This window comes from Chelonoidis abingdonii, chromosome 4 (genome assembly GCF_003597395.2).
Source record: "Chelonoidis abingdonii isolate Lonesome George chromosome 4, CheloAbing_2.0, whole genome shotgun sequence".
In the NCBI taxonomy this organism is placed as follows: domain Eukaryota; kingdom Metazoa; phylum Chordata; order Testudines; family Testudinidae; genus Chelonoidis; species Chelonoidis abingdonii.
The window spans coordinates 36,855,168-36,877,642 of record NC_133772.1 but is presented as its reverse complement, the minus strand read 5'-3'; the positions used below and the strand labels follow the sequence as shown (position 1 = coordinate 36,877,642).

The 22,475-nt window shown below is 44.0% G+C and overlaps 1 protein-coding gene across 2 annotated transcripts in view; it reads left to right on the top strand.

Annotated features, from left to right (window-relative positions):
- Positions 1-10,304: 10,304 nt before the first annotated feature.
- C4H11orf24 (chromosome 4 C11orf24 homolog) overlaps positions 10,305-22,475 on the top strand; it is a 50,438-nt gene continuing 38,267 nt past the window's right edge. Inside the window, exons 1-3 of one of the 2 annotated variants that reach the window (XM_075065059.1) lie at positions 10,305-10,422; positions 17,825-17,975; positions 19,827-19,982. The gene's annotated coding sequence lies outside the window, so the exon portion shown is untranslated. The remainder of the gene's footprint in view (positions 10,423-17,824; positions 17,976-19,826; positions 19,983-22,475) is intronic. The other variant, XM_032801565.2, reaches the window with a different exon arrangement.

The window sequence follows — 22,475 nt, the reverse complement described above, 5'->3', positions numbered from 1 at the left end:
GCGCCGCGAGGGGGATGGGTGGTGGAAGAAAAAAGAGGATGTGCAGGCAGAAGGTGGTGGGGCGTGGGAGAGGGGGGCTGGGGTTTGGGGGCCGCGGAGAGGCAGCTGGGTGTGCGGGGAGACTGAGGTGTGAGCGTGGAGCGAGCGAGCGGGAGCGGGGGAAGAGGGCGGCGGCGAGAAGGAGAGTAAGGGAGGAGTGGGGGGGGCGAGGAGCGCGCCGGCGGGGAGTGGTGGCGTAGGGGAACTGGGCGGGCAAACCAAAACTTTTGCAGTGAAAAGTGAGGTTCAACAATAATTTAGTCGGGAAAGTTTTCTCGAGGACCGGATGAATTTTTGGGAGTGTCTCCTATCTCTCTGATATTTTGTCAAAAAAAACAACTTTGAAAGGTCTGGTCTTTCATGCAGAACAGGAAAGATTTGGAAATTAATTTTTTTATGGTATAGGAAAACTGTCTTCAGCCCACCTCTTATCATGGGAAGGCTTAAAAAGAAGTGGGTTTAAAGGAGACATTTGGAGAAGGAGAGGAGCACATTTGCGTTGCCGAAACTGATGGGCTGTCAGGTGCAGAGGTGTAGAATAAAGAATAAAATTTGCTGCGTAGGTACTATGGGGGAGAGAGAGTACAGGATAGCTTAGAGCACGCGATAGATGGCCGGGGTACGAGATGTGCTAAGGGCCATGAGAGTGACATGAGGTGCTTGAATTTAATGAAGAAGGGAGAGAGGAAGCCTTAAGATATCTAGTGCAGGAAGTGGAAGAAAGAAAAGCTGTCGGATCTTTCTCCCTGTGCATGAGCACTCTGGCCCTCACTTTCCCACATGCGATTTTTTGCTACCCGAGACCTCTGCGCTCTAAATACATAGATGAGACTGTAATTTGATCGTTTTGATTTATTTTTGCTTTGCAAGGCTTTCCAATGGGTAGAGAAGGAGATGGTATTGCTTTGCTCTTACCTTGTGGAGAAGTATGTTACAGCCTTGCTATGTCGTGTAGGCAAACACATTGTCCGGGTGGTTTCTAGGTTTATAGCTGTCAATTTACCACCGCTCCCCCCCCTCTCCACCCCGGGAAAAGAAAAGGTCTCTCTCTTTCCAATCCTTTCACGCTTCCTAGCATACTTGCGTCTATGTATCTTCTCTTCTTTGTTTTTGGTGTTCGACTGGAGACGGATGTTGTGAGTCCTTTTGGTTCCTTTTCCACCGGCGACTGTGGTGAGAAGGGGTGGTGATAGAAGTGCATCGGTCATTGGCCAACACTCTTGTCTAGCTTGCGGCGAGCTGGTTGGCATCTCTACATAATGACGTGTAGCGTGTATAACCTGAACCAACTTGCACGAGTCCTAGTTAAGAAGCGGAGACAATCGTGTGTAGACCTGCTTAAAGGAACAATTTCTTGGGAGCTCAGCCAATAATGCAAATGCTTTTAGAGACTGCGGGGACTGTGGATAGCTGGAGTCCTCATGACACCATCCCTCCCTCCATGAGCGTCCATTTTATCTTTGGCTTTCCGTTACGTGTCACGCAGCATATGCTGAGTCCTGCTGCGGCCTCTCCTGGAGATTTTTTTTCAAATGCTTTGGCATTTGTGTTTCTGTAACGGAAGCTCAGATAGCAAGATTTGTCTCCCCATACGCGATCAGATCCAGATCTCCTGTAGGCCATGCTGGAGCTCTTTTGATTTGGGACTGCATCCCCACCGTGCTGATCAGATGCCACGCTGGCAACAGGAAATGATAATTCAAAAGTCTGCAGGGCTTTTCCTGTCTACCTGCCCGCTGCCCGAGTTCAGATTGCTGTCCAGACGGTCACATGTTGCACTGTGGGATACCGCCCGGAGCCAATACCGTCGATTTGTGGCACCACACTAACCCTAATCCGATATGGTAATACCAATTTCAGCGTCACTCCTCTCATCGGGGAGGAGTACAGAAACCGGTTTAAAGAGCCCTTTATATCGATATAAAGGGCCTCGTTGTGTGGACAGGTGCAGCGTTAAATCGGTTTAATGCTGCTAAAATCAGTATAAAAGCGTAGTGTAGACCAGGCCTGAGACTAGGAGGCCAGCCCACAAGTGTGTGGGAGAGGGGACACTTAGGAGCTTTCCTGCATGCCTCGTGAGGCAGCCAGGGAACCCAGAAAGGCAGTGAACCATCTCTGAGACTTATTCTTGGAGAGAGGTGGTGGAATGCTCTAAGGTCCCAGAAGTTAGCAATAACTCTTCAAGCCCAAGGAAAAAGATAATGGCTCCCCAACCCTTCTGCCTCTTAGACAGGCCTTCTCTCATCCATCTACCCTGGGGCAGCTTCTCCCTCCCATTGCACCACATGAGGCAGGACCCATGTCCCAAATTCAAATTTATCCTTTCACTGCAGAGGTCCAATATGACAGAACAAAGATTGAAAGTGCTTTCATTTGCTTAGATCATAAAAAAAATGTGTGTGTTTGACAACAGAACACAATCAGGAAAACTCATGTAAAGTTAAAAAAACGGTCAGATCAAAATAATTTCCATTTTAAGTTTTAACTGTCTTTTTCATTTACTTCCCCTTTTTCATTTACTTTAACTGTCTTTTTCATTTACTTCCCCAGTAACCAAACCATTTTTATTATTTTATTTTTTGGTGACTTGAACTGGAACTGAACCTGAAGACGCTGAATGCAACTGCATCTGAATCGAATCAAAATAAACAAGAGTTCCTCTCCCTGACTGTACCTGCTCTGTGGGAAAACAGATAATGTCACTCTGCAGAGCTGTTACTCACCTTTCAGTGACATTGAGTTCATCATTTAAAAGCCAGCAGGTCTTTCTGCTCATGCTGTAAACGTTAGAGCAGCTGCGTTTCCCCCTACAATATTTCTACTGTTTAGATTGCTGTATTTTTAAATCTACAAGGATGGACAGTCCTCACCTGGAAATATGGCATCTTAGGTAACTAGAGTAGCTTTAAAACGTGTCTGAATTCAGCCAAAATGCTTTATAAATAAATAAAACCCTCTTTAACATTTTTTTAAAATTTGCCCCAGGCTGAGTTCATGCGTGCCAAGTTTTTGCTCACATCAGATTTTAATATCCAAGTTATAAACCCTCAGGGTCTGTGAGCGGGAGGGGAATGGAGTTTCTAACACAAATAACAGTAGATGTGTTTATAGTGGCAGCAGCACTGCAAGGCAGGACTGTAGTAAACCCCATGTATTAGATTCCTTTATAACCAGCGAAGGTTCTTTCATTCAGCAGTCTCTCTAAGGGGCGAGGGGCTGGGGGTGGGGAATTGATTCAATGGAGCTAGTGTACAACCGGCAAACAATGCAAAATTTATTTGCACATCCAATGAGGCAAATGCCTACACATAAAAAAAGCAGAGAAATGACACAATCAGAAGTCTATAGCACTATTTACATAGTGTTCAGTCACCTCCAGCATTGGCCTCCCATAAACGCCAGGTGTTGTTGGCATGGGATCAAGGTCCTCTTTGTAGGAGGGTGGAGGCAGGAAACTAATGCACATTACAGCAGTCAGGTGCTGTGGAAAGACTCTTGCCTGGTGATGTGGAAGGCAGCACGTGAGCTGGATTCCTTCTCATTGCAGCTGCACAAAACCTGCTCCCAGTACAAAGGATGCAGATTCAAGTTGAAATAATATTATTCTGAGCAGACTTTAATCCCTTTAGGCCAAAACTGCTCCAGGATATACAGGGCAAGCCCTAGGAAAAGATGTGGTTTGGCAATTTTCCCTATCTCTGATTGCTTATTCCGTGATCTCCTCCTCCCACTAATCCACCTAACTCGGCAACCCATCCATTCTCCAATCTGTATCCTTCCGTATGTTCCTCTTTCAGCTCTGTCCTGTATGGTGGGTGCCTATAGTTCCCAAATACACCCCAGAATCCTTTGCATCAACTGTGGCAGTACTTCAAAGAAGGTAGCAGGGGTTGTGTCAGCCAACACAAAGGTGTCTGGGATGCATCTGAGATGTATGAGAGTCCACCAAATGCCTCAAAGCAGGAAGGGCCACCGACAGCTGTCCTAAAATTTTGGCCACATCCCAGGCAAGTCACTTCACTTCTCTGTCCCTCTGTTTACCCTCCCACTTTTTTCTGTGGCTATGTCTACACTAGGAAAAAAGGCGCGTTTAAAATCCCAGTGTAGCCAAGACAAGCTGCAGTTTTAACATATTAACTGGCTTTGCTCACTGAATTGACTCTCATTGGCTAGCGAGTGTTAAACACCTTTTTTCTTAGTGAAGTCTAGGTCTCTCCGATCTTAGATTGTAGCTCATTGGGGCAAGCCTTGTCTCTTGCAGTGCATGCACAGCATCTACCACAATGGGACCCTAATCCTCGTTGGGACCTATATGTGCTACCATGATATAAGTAATGAAGAATAATAATCCAAACCAGAACTCCTCTTCCAGTTTTGGCACTAACACTGAATGAAAACCTCAGGGACTAGTTCAGATCCAGAGATTCTAATTCAACCCCCTTCCCTGTAGTTTTGGCACATCCCCCTACTATTAAACATGTTCTTTGTTATGAAGTGTGCCAGAGCCACCCCATCCCTGCATGCACATCAGAGCTGGTCAAGGAAGTATGGTTGTGTTGCTCTCCAGTGGTTGCAGTCCATAGACAAGATGCAATAACTACTACATAAGCCTATTTGTGTCACCAGGCACTAGTACCTCATAAATACTGTAATTGACCTTACTGCAGGATGTTGCTGTGAGCACTGCTACACCAATCCATCAGTGTTGGGTAGCGTAACGGGTGTGCCACAAACTTGGAGACAAGTGCTGTAGGGTCTTGTCCCAAGCTCGCCTGAGCCAGTGGACACCTAGTGAAGTGAGTTCAGCTAGTGTTCAGAAGGTCAAAGATTATATAATGCAAGATGGTTCACCTGAGCTGTACTACACACAAAATTAATCAAGTCCCTGATTGCCCTAAGCAGAGAGTGCAGTCAGAGCTAAGCCTTTGACCTGGCCTGGCTTCTTGAGCTAAGGCAGAGGGAGAATCTGTGTGCTCCCCTCTTCTGGCTTCACCCAGAACTGCCATTTGATAGAAGCAGCCACCTCTCTGTATCTGGCCTGCTGATCCCTGATGTAGGGTGACCAGATAGCAACTGTGAAAAAATGGGACGGGGGTAGGGGGTAATAGGAGCCTATATAAGAAAAAGTCCCCAAAATGGGACCGTCCCTTTAAAAATAGGACATTTGGTCACCCTACTGATTGGCCTTTGCCTGCTCCCAGTCCATTTAGCTGCTGCAGAATCAAGTCTCACTGAGCTTTCATTTAAAAAAAAATTCCAATATTTATCTTTTAAATGTCATTATTTTAAGCCAACAGTATTGCCACCCCAAGCTGAGTCGAGCCCCGCCAAATGGTAAGTGGCTTAAAATCATGATTTTTTAAAAAAATCACAAATGTTGTCGTCTTTCTATTTGTCTTCATGTTCTTCAGCTGTCAGAATGCATTCGCGCCACATTTATGAGCTTTTCTCGGCAATGATGAGGGCTCAAAACTTACTCTTTTTTTTTTTAATGAAAGTTGAGATTCTCATGTGCATTGATTCCAGCATCTGAGATCCTGAGAAAAACACTAAAAATTGTAAAAGTTGCCAAGACTGAGTCAATCTCATGATTTTGGGGGGAGCAGACTCATGATTTTTGAACATTTGTCAATGCTGTAAGAACGACTGTATGAGATGCAAGATAAAAACATCATGCCCAATGCATTTCAAGAGCATCATGCCAAGGTTAGTTACTGTGTAAGTGCTTGGAGACTGACTCCTAAAGATGGCCCCTCCATGTCAGGGTTAGGACACATTGTTAGGGCAGCACATGGGAAACTTGCAATACTGCGCCTGTGCTGTCCCTGTTCTGTGAACAAATACAGTGCTCCACTGCAGGTACTTTCAAGCTAGTTTAATTCCCCAGCAATTTGCTTTCTTGTCAGGTCTTCTTCCTTAATTAAATGGCCCTGAAGAACCAGTATGGATTTTTTTTTCTTTTACAATGTGATATTTATTAGTAATTTGTGCAGCAAAATAGATGCTAACATGCAAACCATGCAAAGAGCAAATCTTTTATTCTAAATGTAAATATTTACAGAACATATTCAGTGGTATTTAGTACTCTGCAAACATATTGTCAACAGCTCTATCCAGACTCTTCCCTAGTTGCAGCCTGAGAGTTGGCAGAGGCATGTCCTATGTGAAAGGAAGATTACAGAAAAAGACAGTAGGCTAAATTCATCTTTGGTTTCAATGGGCTTCAGTGGAGTTACACTAGAAGTGAATCTGGCTCATTGAGAACTTTTAATTTTTATTTTGTAATGGGCTGTACTCACCCCATATAATCTGGACATTTGATGGATTGTTTTCATTGATATGGAGAGGGAAGATAGAAATGGCTACCTCAGTTCAAACCAGTGTTCCATCTAGTCCAATACACTACAGGGGAAAGGAACCATTCAGTCTCAAGAGGCTTTTGGATCCTCCATGTGTAACCATTCCATTTCGAGAGGCCTCTTTTTGTTAGGAAACAAGAACACTGACTTAGATTTTTTTTCAAAGCAGCACAGGATTTAGCCACAACTTTAACTAAATATAATGGAAGATGAGAAGCTGAGTTCTCTGCACTGCTTTGAAAATAACTTTATTTTGAAAGCAAAGAAGATCAAATCTTCCCTGACCAAGTCACCATCCTTTCTTGAAACAGAAGCATGTTGTTTCCTTAACTCAAAACTATGGTTTTTGGTCACTGCCAAATTCCCAGATGGGTTATAGGCTCAAATTTATATTAGAGCAATTTTTGTTTAAAGCAGCATCCTAAAAGAATCTCTTATCGTTTATTCAGACCAATCCCCTTGGTCGCATGTCTTTACATCCTGTAATATCTGCTCTCCTGACAATTTGGAATAAATACAAAACAAGTAGAAGAGTAACACCATCTTATCCCCGATTTATATTCTAATAGAGAACCTGTTACTGCCAGCAGAACTTAGCACCCTAACTTTTCACACAAGGCATGTGGACCTGCACAGAATGTTCAAAGACCTTTGAACACCTTTCAAAATAATGTCTTTCAGGGTGCTCAGACTGTAATATACCAGCATAAATGACATAAGGAATGTGAATTACAAGATGAGCTGAGGGATTTGTAACCTAACAATGCCTTTACTTGCATGATCATTGCTTCTTTCTTCAGTATGTTTGTCACTATATGAAAAACAAGGAGTCTGGTAGCACCTTGAACATTAACAGATTTATTTGGGCATAAGCTTTCGTGGGTAAAAAAACTCACTTCTTCAGAGGCATGGAGTGAAAATTACAGATGCAGGCATTATATAATGACACATGAAGTGAAGGGAGTTACCTCACAAGTGGAGAACCAGTGTTGACAGGGCCAATTCGATCAGGGTGGATGTAGCCCACTATATGGATTCTGCCCAGACTTAATTTCTGTGCTTGTGCTGTGTCACCCAACCCTTTTTCCCCTGCTGCTTTCCTCTTCCAGAGAATTGCCTTCCCCTTCATGGCTCTGCTCAGCAGCTCTGGATTATTTACCCTACTACACTGCATGGTCCTGCCAGATCATCTATCCCACTGCTCCACACAGGCCACTGGGTACATTTCTCTTTCAGCTGTCTCCTCATCTTCTCTTGAGCCCCTACCCCCAGAAATGGTAGGGAGATCTTTGTAGTTGTCACTAGTGCATGTAATGATACACTTAGGTAATACATTTAGTCATGATTTAAAATATGTATAACATTGACCAGGCTAGCATTTTGTCTGCTTCATGAAATTGCCTATTATAAAAAATTCTAGACAAAGTGTATGAATGAGCTCAGATTCAGCACCACCACTGGCAAGGTTAATGTAAACACCAGTCAATGTATGGTTTGAGATAGCTAGAGCTAATTACATTCTCCTTCTTGATGTGTTTAATGTCACCATGACTGTATATGGCATATCACAACATGTACCGTACCAGGCACTTGAAGCGGTCTGCTGACTTCACAAAATTCTTCTCTGGGCCATCTGGAAATGTATGAAGGGAGTGGAACTTATGGAAAATATGTTTGACCTAAAATGGGCATATGTGGCTTAACTGGAGCCTGGTGTATTCTGCTATTTCATGGAATCTGCCTCTTGCTGCAGAGATTTGATCAGAACATAAGTTTTCATTAAATAAAAAAATATGCTCCTGGACTTTATGGTTGTAAAGGAAACCATCACCAGAGTGTAATCCAATGCAGTGTTATCTTCCTGAGCCTGCAGACATCCTGAAAAGTTCCCTTTATCTCAATGGGTTAAATTCTGAAAGCCAAAGATAATTTAAATGTCAGCATTTAACTGTGTCATTGCTGATCTTTTAGCAGAAACATCCAGCTAATGTGCTTATTGCACAAAGCCAAAATGCCTTCCATGCCACCTCAGGGCATGAAAGCTTCCCATGTTCCTAATAAGCAGCCATCAGATGAAGTTATATATGGTTATATAAATCTTTGGTATGTCAAAAACTGAAAATACGGAGATCAAAACAACACAGGGTCTAGTGGACCAATTGTATTATTCATTTTTAATTCAGGAACAGCTTCCATTCTTTAAAATTTTAAATGAAAGTGGTCCCAGAGACATACCTGCTGCACATTCCAGGCACCATGGTACAAAATGTAAGTCCAAATTGCTGCAGAGAACACAGTTCTTCAGCTTCACCACCACCTATACAATCTAGAAGACTGATGGAATGAGAACCTGTTGAATTGTGTATATTCCTAGTGGTGTACACATTCCTAGCAATTTGTACACATACTACACAACCTACTGCCGCCTTTCTCAGTATTTCTTAATCTCCTGTGACATTCATTTAAAATTTTGCTTGCATTTTATATTAGTATTAGACTGGGATCACAGGAAGCAATACTTTGAGGAGGTGGTGGGCATTGGAGTTAATAAGCTTTAATAGCTCTGTTTATAGAAATTCAGAAACCCACAAGGAGAAATACAATACGTTTGTATGACTACATCTTCTTGTCTCCAAATTGTCCACTGTATCCTAACTTGGACTCTAAGAGCAATACATTTTGTAATATGCAATGCACACTTTGGGTGCCTTATACATAATAAAACATCATTTGTGACTGCCTTTTGTGAACACAGAAAATCTAATTAACAGTTCAAAAGATGAAAAGTGTGATGAAATTAGTTTTTAATTGTTTTGATTCTGCAGAAAACATCAATTACTTCTGTATATTCTCATTCCTTCAGAGAAATGGTGGGGAAATTGCTTTGTAAGTAGTGAACTACACAGATATTCCATTAGCACAGAGATCAAAGTTTTTCCCTAAAGAATTGTAAGTATGAAGAAGAGCTAGATTCTGTATGACTGCACAGGAGCAGGGCTGGCCTTATGGGCTGTAGCTCCTTAAACCTTCAGTTTCCACTGCCTCCAATCCTGAAAGGGGTGACGCGGACAGATAGTGAGTTTTCTCTCTGGTCTTGCTGCTGGAGAGGAATAAACTGAGAATTGCTATGCCAATACATGAGTAGAGGTCACTTGTGCCTAAGATGAAAGTTCTTGCAGTGGAATCTGAGAGATGGTGATATTTTGCTACAAAATTAATTAAACCACAATCCCAAAGAGTTGTGAGACAGAGACTAAGCAGGTTAAGCTCTCACTGAAACCAATGGGAGTTGTGGGTACCTATGCCAGGGCTGAATTAGATTTAGCGCCCTCAGATAATTTGTGAAGGGAGTAACCATGTATATTTTTAATAGTACAGTGTTTTGCCCATTCTGCCACAAATCCCTAGCTAGACTAAGGATGTAACAGGATAAGCAAGAGCTGCGCTGTACCCAACCTCCTCGAAGTCTGGGTTCAAAGGTCACCAAGGTCGACTCAGTCCTTCGGCCTCTCAGGCAGATAAACAGGCCCCAGGGCCACTACTTCTGACTGAAGGTGTCGGGTGCCACTCCCCCAGGGCAGGGTGAGATCCAGCCCGCCCCCGCTATCGCTGCTGTCCGCGCCGCAACAAGCATCCGCTTCCGCGCAACGGACACATCCCTTCCACGTTGACGCGTCGCTCTCAAGCTTAGCCCCGCCCTCTTCCCTCACTTCCGGAGGCTGGAGGGAGCCGCGCGCACAACCCCGCCTCCTCAGGAACGTAGAGGGAAGCGGTGCTCACTGACGGGGAAGAGGCGGGGCTAAAGTATAGGCTGGGCGGGGCCGTGGTAGGAGGAACCAGAGTAGGGGCGTGGCCAAGAGCTGGAGGCGGCCGGGCCGGACCGGCAAGCAGCAGGGGGGCGGGGCATGGCAGAGGCATGTGGCCGGGCAGGCGCCGCGCCTGGTTCTTCAACTCTAGCTCCGCGGCCCCAGGCGGCTGCGCCGGAGTCGGAGCGGGGGCCGGGAGCGCGGCTGTCTCTGGCTGGGTAAGCGCGTCCTGTGCCGCGGGAGAGGTGGGGAGCCCATGCGGCTGGGCACCGAGCCGGGGGAGGCGCCCTGTACTCCCGGGCCGAGTGCGCTGCCCCCGGATCGAGGGGGCGGCAGGTCTGCGCCCTGAGACGGGGGCCGCTGGGTGGCAGGGCGGGCGCTGAGCGGCGGGGTTGGAGGGCGAGGCATTTCGTGCCCCCCGGCTTAGCCCGCTCCACGTAGGAGCCGCCCTGCTCCCGGCTCTCTGAGGGCGTGCCCGGGATTTGCACCGCTGCTCCCTGCCTTGGCACGGGGCGGAGTTCGCGCTGTGTGTGAGGCTACCTGTCGCCGGCAGCTGTGTCTTCTCTCCACGGCGCATTGCTCCAGGTGCGCGTCCTGGCCGAGCAACGCCAGGCCACCTGCCTAGCCGTGGCGGGGAGGAGACAGGACCCAGGGCTGGGTAAAGGTGGTCTGGAGACCGAAGTTCTCCATCCCACAGGCACGGGTACGGCAGCGGTAGTGTCCGAGCAGCTATCCCTGTACCGCCACAGGGACCGCGTCCAATCCTGTGCCTGGGCACTGAACTGGAAGTACCACGTCTAAGAGTAGGCGGGTAGTTCACGGTCCAAGCTCATTGATTCCGCGGCCCTCTCTCTTGAGACTGAAGATTGTCACTTAATATGGGGGCTTACACCTTGTCTACACTAGAATTTACATTGGTATAATTTGTCATTTGGGGGATGTAGATTATTTGCACGTGAAGTTGTATTGAGCTAAGCACTGGTGTAGACAGTACTATGTCAGCAGGAGAGCTGATACCACCTCCGGTGGGAGGTACTTTAATTATTCTAAGGGGAGAACTCTCTCCAGTCACCTTAGAGCAGGGTTTGGCAACCTTCAGCATGGTGGTCCATCAGGGTAATTTGCTGGCAGGCCGCAAGACATTTTGTTTATGTCCGCAAGTACACCCTGCTCCATCCCCCGCAGCTCCCATTTCCCAGGACCAGTGACCTGTGGCCAGTGGGAGCCACGGCGGGCCGTGCCTGCGGACAGTCAGTGTGAACAAAATGTCTCGCAGCCCGCCAGCAGATTACCCTGGTGGGCTATGTGCTGAAGGCTGTCAACCTCTGGCTTAGAGCACGTTCACCAGAAGTGCCTCAGCTGCATCAGTGCAGCTGTGCTGCTGACATAGTCTTAATGACTATGGACACTTGACAACTAGAAAATGGGCAAAGATCAGGCCCAAGAGCAGTGCCAGTGCTAGGCATAATCAGACTGAGCAATTGCTTGTGGCCCACTATTTGCCTTTTTAGTGTAGGAGGGAGAGCAAAATATTCATGCTTAGGACCTCCAATGAGCTAGCACTTCCTCTGCCTATGAATACGTGTGTGAAATGGATAGTCATTATAGCTTGACTATTCTTTTAAGCTTGTCTTATGTCAGCATGTGAATCCTGTGAAAATGGTTTGCCCTTCAGATTTTAATTAGAGCTTTGCTTACTATCCAAGCAGTGTGTATTGCCCAGGTCTGACAGTAGGATTCTGGCCTTTATCCTTTGAGGATGGGTTTATTTTATTCAGCTGATTTTTTAAAACAAAAATAATTTTAAACTGATTCTTTGGAAGGTGGTGTGGTAAGAGGTCCATTAACCAACTACAGTGTTTAGGCAATTGAACCACAAGGTGTAAGGGTCTCAAACAATGTAAATATTTCCTCCTACCAGTACTGTAGTCTTTTTGGATTGTGAACTCTATCGTTAAGATTGAAACTTAAATTAGTTTGTAACACTCTGCTTTCACTTACCTAGAAGATTCACAGAAGCTTTCTTTTTAGAATGAATGTTTCCCTTTTGTGGGGGCAAGGGGAGGGAGAAGAACTAAAGAAAATTCCCTTTTTTTTTTAGTTCTATTTTGAATGACTTGTAGACAGCATTTCCTTTTTTTTATATCCTCAGATTGTCTGAACTTTAAAATTTTAGGGCCTGTTTCTGCAAAGACTTGAGTACGTGTTTAGTTTTCGGAGTGGATTTTATGTTGAAACCAGTGGGACTACACATAGGCATAAAGTTAAGCAATGTTTAAAGCCCCAAATCTTTGTTGACTTGGGGCTTTAAACTTCGTGCAAAGCTAGTCCTTAATGAGGACCACCAGATCAGTAATGGATATTTTGTAAGCCAAATCTAGTCTACTGGGCTCCCAAGTCCTGTCCTCCCAGATAAAGGTACCTGTCACCTGTAATACACACTCTGACTACCTTCCCACTAGAAGAGTACCTGAAAATATAGCCAACAACAAGTGCCTTCAGTAGATCACTTCTACCAGTGGCTTAACAAACTTTTATGTAAGAATCCTGGGCATGCAGACAAAAATGGTGCAAAAAGCTTAATATCAAGTTCATGAAGGCCATGTCTACACTACAGATTTAAGTCGATTTAGTTTGTCAGCAATCATAAACTGCTATAATTACATCGTTTGGGCATGTTCACACAATGCTCTGTGTGTTGGCAGAGCCCATCCACAGTTGGTGCTCTAGCACCAACAGAGGGAGCAGTGCACCATGGGGTAGCTATAAATTGCCACCTTTTCCTGCTAAGAATTCTGGGAATGAATCACAGTGCATCATGGAGGTGGGATCACTGCCCCCATGATGCAGTTTTCTCTGTCCCATAATTCCAAGGGCTTTCGACTGCATTTTTGCACCATTTTTCAGTTGCCCCTGTAAACTTTGTGCTTGCCATTTCTGCCTGAAATCATGGACCCAGCACTGCTCACCAGTCTTGTGACAAGCGTTATGAACACAACGTGGCTAATCTTGCAGTATTTCGTGAGCTGCAAATCTGAACAGGAATCCATGCTGCCTGCCCTGCTGTGTGCCATGGAACGAAAAAATTCAAGATTGATATTGGTATTTGTGGAGCAATTACACACTGTGGACTGTCGCTGTTGGGCCCAGGAAACAAGCACCGAGTGGTGGGATAGGCTTGAGATGCAGTTATGGGATGACAAGCAGTGACCACAGAACTTTTGGATGCATGAATCCACCTTTGAACTGTGTACGGACCTTGTCCCAACCCTGCAAGGATACCAAAATGAGAACTCCCCTAATGGTGGGGGAAAAAAGTAAGTCACGATCACTGTAACGGTGGTAACTCCAGACTGCTACTGGTCAGTTGCGAATCAGTTTGGAGTTGGAAAGTCCACTGTGCGGGTTGTGGTGATGAAAGTGTGAAGGGCCATTAATCCCTTCCTGCTATGAAGGATTGTGAGTCTGGGCAATGTGCCACAAAGCCATCCACTGGTTCCTGCAATTGGATTCCCTAACTGCGGCAGGGCAATAGATGGCACACGTATCCCAATTCTAGCCCCAGTAGACCATCTCATGCTGGAGTACATAAAGTTCAATATTTCTGTGGTATTGCAGGCACTGGTGGATCACCGGGATTGTTTCACTGACATCAACACAGGGTGATCAGGGAAGGTGCATGGTGCACGCATCTTCAGGAACACTGGCCTGTATAGAAAGCCATAGGCAGGGACTTGCTTCACAGACAAGAGGATTCCAGTAGGGGATATTGAAATGGCCATAGTGATCCTGGGAGCCCAGCCTACCCTTTACTTTCATGGCTCACGACCCCCTGGACCAGAAACCTTGACAGCAGCAAGGAGCGTTTCAACAATGGAGTAAAAACCGCTTACCAGAGCAGTCATGATGAGCATTGTGGGATACCTCTTGGAACCACGTAGGGTGAGATTAGCAACCATGGTGTCTACACTGGCACTGAGTCACTCTAACATTGTCGCAAAAAGCTGTATGCTGCCTGTCAAGGTGGCTTTATTATGGTAGTGTAGCAGGAGAGTTAAATTGGTGAGAAGGGCATTACTGTATTGACAGAACCTGAAAACTGCAGTGTAGACAAGGCCTAAGAGTTACTGGAAGGGTGTCTTGCATAATATTAAGTTGTTTTTTTCTTTATCATTGCTTATCCGAATTAAAGCTTTCAATAGGTTTAATTGGACCATGTACATGCCAGCAAGAAAAAGCTACAGGAGTCTGCTAGACACATAGTAGAAGAGCAAAGCCGTTTTCAAAGCTTTTACATATAACATCATGCAAAGAGATTTCTTTGCTGTGGATTTCACTCTGACAACTTCAGTGACTCTCTTAACTCAGCATTTTGAAAGTTTGGTTTGTGACCCAGTACTGGGTCATGGCATGTCAGCACTAGGCTGCTCTGGTCAGCACCGCTGACCACAACATTAAAAAGTCCCGTTGGTGGTGCTGCCCAGCTAAGGCAGGCTAGTGCCTGCTTGTTCCGACACCGCACTGCACCCCAGAAGTGGCCAGCAGTGGATCGTTCTGGGATGCAGCAAGGTCCATGGTGCCAGGACAGGTGGGAAGCCTGCCTCTGCACCCTGGCTGTGCCGCTGACTGAGAGTTGCCGCTGTAGGTAAGACCATGCCCCTGCCCCAGCCCTGAGCCCCTTCAAACCTTGAACCCTTTCCTGCACCCCCAACCCCAAGAAGATGGGGCTGACATATTGCTGATACTAGACTGATTTGTGGCAGTGTCATTGCCACATTAATATTCTCCCTGCAATTTCAGTTGGACACTGTATTCTTTTTGGTCTGTTGGTGTGTGCTGTGAAGCAATGACTGCTTCCACTTCAGCAGTGGCTGCTTTTCAGTGCTAGGTGAGGTGGTGTTTCAGAGCAGTTTAAATCTGTTTAAGTGTGTTGGAATGTTAGGCTTCTTTCTTTAGAAATCCTCAACAAAAATGTTTTTTGTGGGGGAAAAATGCTTAAAGGAGAGGGTCCCTGGTACGCTCTTGTGCATAGTTCGTGAAAGGCAACATGGTGTGAAGGAATGAACAGAGGACTGAGGGTCAGGAACTCCACAGTTCTAATATGCAGGTTTGCCATTCATTTGCTGAATAGGCTAGGACAAGTCATTTCACCTCTTTGAACTTGTCTGGACTAGATTTTTCTCAGATATCCTACCTGTACTACCACCTTATGTAGCCAAGAGGTTAAGGAGCAGAAGCATTAGAGAGATACTGCCATCGCCCCTGACTATTGCAATAGAGAACAACACCAAAGTATCCTTTCCTGCCTAGCCCAAACAGTTCGCCAGGGTTCTTGGGCAGCAGAAAAAAAAAGGGAAGAAATAAATTTGAGGGTCAGTGGCAGAAAATATCTGATGCAATCTGACTACATGTTTAAAAAAAAGAAAAAAAAAATCTCCTACAAGTGCATACCACTGTCACAAAGGAGACAAAAAGAGCTTCACCTCTGCTGCATGGACAGCAAAGTTGTACAGTCATATGTGCAGCATGACACATAGTGCATCTGTGTATGTTCAAGTTGAATCTGTTCACAGTGTTGTGAATTTTGCTAAGGAGTTATTTATGGGTTGGATTTGATTACCTGTCTGAAAAGCAAGTTAATCTTCAAAATTCAAGGTTGTACTTAGGCTCAAGGGGACAAACAACACACACAGCTACATCTCTTGTAGCCTTAATTTGAGGAGCCTCAGATTACTTTACTTTATCTCCTATGTAGCAGCTCAGGCGCAGTGTGCGGAAACAGCTAAGTAAGGCTGTATTGGGTAGCCTTAGACTTGATGCATCTCTACCCCATTATATTGCCACAAATTCAGATATAATGCAGTAAAGCAGCGCTCCCGAAGGGGGCTGTGCACTCCGGTGGATCAAATCAAGTTCACTATAACGCGGTAAGATCTTTTTGGCTCCTGAGGACAGCGTTATATCGAGGTGGAGATGTAGTACAATAACTCCTCGCTTAATGTTGTAGTTATGTTCTTGAAAAATGCTACTTTAAGTGAAACGATGTTAAGCAAATCCAGTTTCCCCCTAAGAATGAATGTAAATGGGGTAGGGGGGTGTTAGGCTTCATGGAAATTTTTTTCGTCTGACAAAAGATCTCACGCACAAACAATTTAATACTGTACACAGCAATGATGATTGTGGAGCTTAGTTAGGGTGGAGCAGCACATGGCAGTGTGGGAAGGGACAGCTGAACTGCTGGCAATCGATAGCCTTCTGGGTGACTGCTGTTCAGGGAACTTAGGGGGGCTGCCGGTCCACCCTGGTTCCAAGCCACCACCTCTAGCTCCAGCGGGCTGCTCTTTCTGCAAGCAGTGGACAAAGCAAGCGGCTGCCAAATGTTACGAGAGAGCATTGTGCAACTTTAAATGAGCATGTTCTCTAATTGATCAGCAACTTAATGAAACAAGTTAACCAGGCTGACTTAAGTGAGGAGTTACTGTACTAGTTTTTGAAGTATTAAATCAGCCTAGACCTTTATTTTATCTTTCTTTTGCATTTAATTTCCTTTTTTTTTTTTTTTTGCAAGCACAATTCACCCATAAAACTAAAACCCATCTTAGCTCTGTTCTGAGAGAGAATATCAGGAGTGGAAGGGACCTTAGGAGGTCATCTAGTCCAACTCCCTGCTCAGAGCAGAACCAATCCCCAGATCCCTAAATGGCCTCCTCAAGAATTGAACTCTCAGCCCTGGGTTTAGCAGGCCACTGCTCAAACCACTGAGCTAATGCCCCTCTTCAGTATTTGGAGAAAAGTGGGTGATCTGTTTGTTCATATGCTCATAAAGTCCTCGTTTGCCTCCTAAAGAGAGAGGTTCATCAAACTTTCTTAATGACCTCCACTGCTTATGCTAATCATAATTGTTCCACTGTTACCTTGTGCCCCACCTGTCTGTTGTGTTACACATGGATGGTAGACTTTTGGGACAGGGCCATCTTTTTGTAGTTTGTATAGTGCATAGCACAAATGGGCTACAATCTCTGACTTGGGCCTTTCGGTGCTTCTGTGAAAAGTAATCATGAAAATTCCCTGAGTCTGTTAGCACACAGGGAACAGAACAGAACTTGAGAGACTGCATTCTATAGGGTTCTGTTCCCCATGTTGCCACGGCTTGCTGCCAGTCTTTGAGCATCACTTATGTTCTCATTTAGCAGAACTTGAGTGCATGCTTTAGGGCTTGCCTATACACAAAAGTTATACTGGTTTAACTTAAATTGGTTTAAAAATGACTGTTAAACTGATGTAAATCCTTGTGTGGATGCTTACTTCAGTTTAGCTTCCACAGTGTCCAAACAGGAGTTGCACTGGTCTAGCTAAATCTGGTTTTAAACTGATTTAAGTTAAACCAGTGCAACTTCTGTGTGTAGACCAGGACATCTCATTAATTCAGTAGGATTTAAGCATGTGCTTTGCTGAATCCTGACCTCCATCTCTTTTTATAAAATGCTTTCATAGTCTGAGTGCAAACACCTCAGAAATACAAAGTATTATTTTCAGTATTTATTCTGTGCTTGCACGTGTTGGAAGATTTTAACTGTAGCTCTTCTGAATCCTGGCTTATGTTTGCTTTTTCTACTGCAGGCTCAATAAATTTCTCCTGCCAGCAAGAATGCAGTTAGGAGTGCATGCATTGTGAGTTTCCACCATCAGAAGGATTTTTGAGTCCATCTGGACCCACTCAGAACTGCTGTGGAACAAGTCCAAGGGGAGAGGGAAGTCCCACAGGAACTGGGTACACACACGTGAAGGGGTGTTGGGATTGGAATTCATCCCTAATGGAGGAGAGGGGATTAATAGTTTGCATGAGTGTTAATAAAGGCAAACTGGTTGAAGAGAAGTAATTGGGGCCTGTGCATCTAGCCCAGTAAGTCATCAGAATGACTTCCGTGACACTCATCTGAGCTGCTTGCACTATATCCCGGCTTCTCAGTTTGCATCAAACCCAGAATGCTTTTTAAACGTAGTGGGTGTTTTTTAGATATTAAAAACACAAGGAAAGTAGAACAGTCTTTCCTAGAAGTTTCTAAAACTGCTTTAAAGATCCTTTGGCTAGATCTGTGCTTTCATATTGAAGGTCGGCACTGAACTGGATTTTATGAGAGACCTGGCTTCAATGCCCACCTCTGCCACAAACACACTGACTTCCTGTGCCTCAGTTCCCCATCTGTAAAATGGGGAGTCTATCTCGTCTATTTAGATAAGTTCTTTGTGGCAGAGATTGTGTCTTATGGGTATGTGCAGCGCGTATCACAATGGGGTCCCTCCCAATCTTGGTTGGGGCCTCTAATTGCAACAGTAATACAAATAATATTTTACTCTAACTTTGTGAATGTGGTCTACAGCTGGGTAATATCACATCTAATGGCAAAGGAAAATTAGTTTAATTTTTTTCTCTTATTAAATTTTCGTTCTCATATTTACGTTAACACCAATGGGAAACTGCTGTCTTTACAGTGTAAAAATGCAAACTGGAGTGGGCTAGAAACACCTTGTGAGAAGGTGTAAGAACTGCTCTGAAGAGAGTATATGCTCCTCTCTCTCACGCACACACATGCAAGCACACTTATTTCCTGTAACCCTTCCTGAGCCAAGGCTTTATTAGTAGCTTAAATAATAGAATAGAAACATCAGTCTAATCTTTCCTTTCAAGCGTGGCTCTCTCAGGAGGGTTTTCCCATCAGCGACCATCTCTATTGTAGTTTCTAGCTTTTTTTTTTTTTTTTTTTTACCTCAAGAAATGCTCTAGATTCTAGTAAATCCTGGTTGACTCGAACAAGATGCATCTCTCAGCATGGATTAGCAGTAATTTCTCTTAATCTTTATGAAGGGGTCTAGCACCCTGGTTTAACAGAGAAGCCACGTATTTCTCTGTAGGTTCTTAGAAAGCATGACCTTAATACATGCTTATATTGAAAAGCTTGATGTCCTAGTCGTAGTTGCTAATTAAAAAGTAGTCTGTGCATATGTTTCCATGTGATAAATCCCTTTGCAGGACTAAGCTCTTATTTAGTACACTTTATTATCTGACTAATTCTGAGAAAAGGAGACACACAATTAAAATTCACAAGACGCAGAGATGACAGTTGTGCTATGTGCATGACTATGGGAGTATGAGTACATGTATAATTTACTTTTCTTGTACATAATAAGAAACCAAATCTTATAACTAATCAGTGAAGATACTTCCATTTTCCCTAAAGTTATACAAGTGAAGGTCTGGAGGGGAAAAATTCAATCAGATGTTGCTTCCATTGGAGATAGCTGTGGAAAGCTTATCCCTAGGTGATCAAATGGTCCCTTCCGGCCTTAAATCTATGAACCTTTCTGTACCACTTTGTTAGTATAATTAGTTGGGCATTGCTGTGGAGGTTACTCAGAACAACTTGCTCTGAGTGATTATACGCAGGTTCCATTTTTGTATTTGTTTGGTAAAAATCTTATTCAGTAAGGCTCATAAGAGTTTCAGATGTGTGAATGTTTTCCATTCACATTCTGTTCTGAGCAGGTCTTTTAAAAAAAGAGTGTATTAGTATATGGATCTGTGACTATTACCTGGAAAATCATTCATTCTCTCTCTCTCCAGCAAGGCTTTGTTTCAGAATTCAGGAGTATCATTAACTTGAAAAAATGAAAACAAAAGAACTTCTTGCTCATCCATCTAAGTAACATGCTGAATTGCTTCTATGAAAATCTGGGAGCATCTTTTAAAGGAGCAGACTCCCTTCATCCTTGATTTTGTGTGTGTGTAGGGGGGGTGGTTTTGTTTTTTTGTTTTGTTGTTGTTTTTTTTTTTTTGGTCCCCTTTAGTCCTTCTTGTAAATTAATCCTGATTATTGCCTGCATGAAGTGTGCAAAACCTATTTCATCTTCTCAGTCAGTTGATATTGAGGCTTTGATGGTCTGTGTCTCAGTATATTGCTCCATTTCAGTGATGGATGTGATGCAGCTGGGTTTATATAGTATCTTTCATCATGAAGGATCCCCAAGTATTTTTCACACATGGAAATGGCTTCACTTTCAACTTACAAGCAGCCACTTCAGTGATGTATCACAAGCAGATATTTAGTTGTCTACAGCAACACCGTACAACTTTTTGGGACAAGAAATCCAACTAACTACTGTAACCCAGTGCCAGCGTTATTTGTGTAGATTCTGAGTCAGGACAGAATCTGAATATATGTATAATGCTGTCACGATGAAGGTCAATCTGATTCAGATATTTGCTCTGTGTAGTGCTTAGTGGTCTGCGATGGAAAGAGGTAAGGCCTTGGAGTAAACTTTAGACTTTTTATTTGCAGTGGGTGATGTTTGGTCACCTGGTGTATGAGGTTCTGTATTTGGACCTTTGCTGTTGTTGGGATTCATAGGGACTGATGCAATTTTGAATTCTGTCCATGGGGAAGCAATAGTTATAGAAGGACTTTAGAAAGGAAGCAAATGAGAAAATGTGGATGTAACTCTTCTAAATTTCATACCTTTTGCAGCATACTTGTAATACTGGCTTGTTTTTTTGATAGAAAAATTTACATCAAAAGCCTCTGCTTAAGGAAACTTCAATTACTGGGAGAGGAAATGAATTGCTTCTGCTATCAGTGTTGTTGCATCAGTGAGGGCTAGATGGGCCTATTCCTAATGAAGACTGTATTTTGGAAAATGAGTTTTTTCTCTGTAAATTTTCTCTCCTGTGAGATGTAATTAGTTGATAACATTTCTTTTTTGATTAAATTCCTTTTTTATTTAATCTATTAGCTACTTGGTTACAAGGTATAATTTGTGTATTGTTTAACTTTGGAAGATGCTTGGAGAACAGCTGGTCTCTGTAATCTGAAACCTACTATGTGTTCACTAAAGGTGTTCATTTAGCTCTCTGTTAATAACTTTCCTACCTGTCCTGGGACTCTCAAAGATTCTTTGAGGCTTGTGGACATGTTGGGTCATAGCCTCATGTGACATCACTAATAAAGTGCTTCAGGTACACCTCTATCCCGATATAACGCAACTTGATATAACATGGTAAAGCAGTGATATCAGGGGGGCTGCACACTCCAGCGAATCAAAACAGGTTCAATATAACGTGATAAGATTTTTTGGCTACCGAGGACAGCGTTATATCGGGGTAGAGGTATATCTTGCCTGGGACTTCCAACAAAGTGAGGATCTAATCTTGATTTTTTTTCAAATAAGAACCTCTTTCACTGCCTTGTTAACTATGTTTGAGATCATCTTTGTACATTGAAAAGGGTAAACCAAATGTTGTTTTTGCTTGTTAGTTCCTCTTAAAAACCCTGACAATGGCCATCCAGGCAGAGGGTGGTCGCTTAACAAAAAAACAAACCACTAAATCCCAGGAAGAGCTGATACACAAATCTGTCATTGGGGGTGGGGGAGAGTAGAATCTGAAAATCTTGCCCTCGCATCCATTTCAAACATGGTATTTATGTTGATGATCAATATTTATGCAAATTAGTACCACACTTTGAGTGTATACCCAAAGAAACTCTTACCAGGAACTGATGTATTTTATTATACCCATTTTAAACACACATTATGTAGGTTCAGTGTCTTGTAGAGAGTTTGGCCATAATCCAACTCAAATGATAAGGAGAGGGGCACATTATGGCCAAGAAAGGCCATGCAGTGTGCCTGTTGGCTGAGATGCGGCAGATTTCAGCTGTGCAATAGGACCCAGTATGCATTCAGCTGAGGCAGTTTAATGTGGTAGCTCACCGGTTGTTTCCATAGGAAGAAGTGGCATGTGTAGGGATCTAGAGTGGAAGCCAGGCTGCTGATTATGGGCTAAGATTAGAGCAGGGCTGCAGTCCCTCTTGTACAAAGTCTTACACAGGGACTTGTGGGCTTATAGGGTGAAGCTGCCTGTTATATTACAGTAAGCACTCAGACACTTCACTGCTGAATGGAGTATAAGTACCTATGTAGAAGAACAATAAATGGTACGTTAGAATAAATCTGTAGTAGCGATTTGAAGTAAGAACTTCGGAAATCTAGCTGCTTCTTGGCAGTACCCTCCTGTGCCTTTCAATCTTAATTACATAGTCCCCACCACTGTAGTATCTGAGCACCTCATGATCTTCAATGTATTTGTCCACACAATGCCCTTGTGAGTGCTACTATCCCTGTTTTACAGATGGGGACCTGAGCCACAGAGAGACTAAGTGACTTGCCCCGGTCACCCAGGAAGTCTGTGGTGGAGCTGTGAATTGAACCCTGGTCT